General features: G+C 64.6%; 1 non-coding gene across 1 annotated transcript; it reads right to left on the bottom strand.

Annotated features, from left to right (window-relative positions):
* Positions 1 to 269: 269 nt before the first annotated feature.
* On the bottom strand, positions 270 to 342 carry TRNAM-CAU. Its single transcript has one exon. It is a non-coding gene; the product is annotated as a tRNA-Met (tRNA).
* Positions 343 to 1,078: the final 736 nt, after the last annotated feature.

The raw sequence follows: 1,078 nt of genomic DNA, 5'->3' as shown, positions 1-1,078 counted from the left end.
GTAAATCTCTAGGGCAGCAGACAGGCAATTAAAAGAGACTTCCGATACTAGTGCGCTCTGTCGTCAGTACTGAAAAATCCTGTCGCTCCCTGCTCCCCAACGAAACCCTCCCCCCCCCCCCCACCCCAATTTGTAATCACAGCCCTGGGACTCGGAGTCCGCCGCTGCTGCCCAGCTGTCACTTGGGGAACTTGGTCAGTGGGTCACTGTCTCCACTGACACACTTGTTTCCCAAACGCTGTGTCTGTGTCCAAGTGACAAAACTCTCGTGCCCTCTCTGAGGCTCGAACTCAGGACCTTCAGATTATGAGACTGACGCGCTGCCCACTGCGCTAAGAAGGCACCTGCCGGGCCCCGCGTGAGCGGCGTCAGTCACTCTAAGCCTCTCCAGTCCCTGTGCCATTTCGGAAGGGCTCGCCTTCCGTCCGCGGTCGTGCACCCGAAAGAAGAGTGTGCGCCGGGCCGCACCCGCGTGCTGTCACCGAGCCCCGAGCCCCGAGGGGTCAGAACCGTTCCCGGGGTTCATCCTCCGTCACTCCAACAGGGCACGTTCCCACGTCGCCGGGAACGCCGCTCACCCCCGGGACCCCCCGGCCTTGGCTCGGGCGCGTTGCACACGGCTCCGCGTCACGCGCGCACGACGGGAAGGGCCCGAGCCGGGCGTGCACGGACCCCCAGGCCGCGACGAGGACAGGCGCCGCCCGGCGTGGCCCCGACCCGCCGCGGTCCCCTCGCCGGGCCCCGCAGCTCCCTCACCCGCGACCCGCGTCCCCGGCCGCAGCACCCCAAGTCCCGCATCGCGCGCCGCGGCGGGAACGGGGGCCCGGGGGCGGTGCGACCCCTGAGCAGCGGGAAGGATACACCGGGTGTCAAGGTGAGACCACCCGGTGAGGCGGAGAATGTCCTAACCCCCTGGGGTCCGAGCGCCAATCTTCCACATGCCCTTCATGAAGCTGGAAAACAGTTCACTCGGCTTTCTTGCCAATGCAAGTTACTTAATCGGAAAAGCTCCGTTACCTGAAAAATGGGATGACATCGCACGCTATTACCTCAAAGACGGAACACTTGACGCAAACCG

This window comes from Phoca vitulina, unplaced genomic scaffold (assembly GCF_004348235.1).
Source record: "Phoca vitulina isolate PV1807 unplaced genomic scaffold, GSC_HSeal_1.0 scaffold3184, whole genome shotgun sequence".
NCBI classification, from domain to species: Eukaryota; Metazoa; Chordata; class Mammalia; order Carnivora; family Phocidae; genus Phoca; species Phoca vitulina.
The sequence above is the reverse complement of the archived record's forward strand: the minus strand, read 5'-3'. Positions and strand labels throughout refer to the sequence as shown.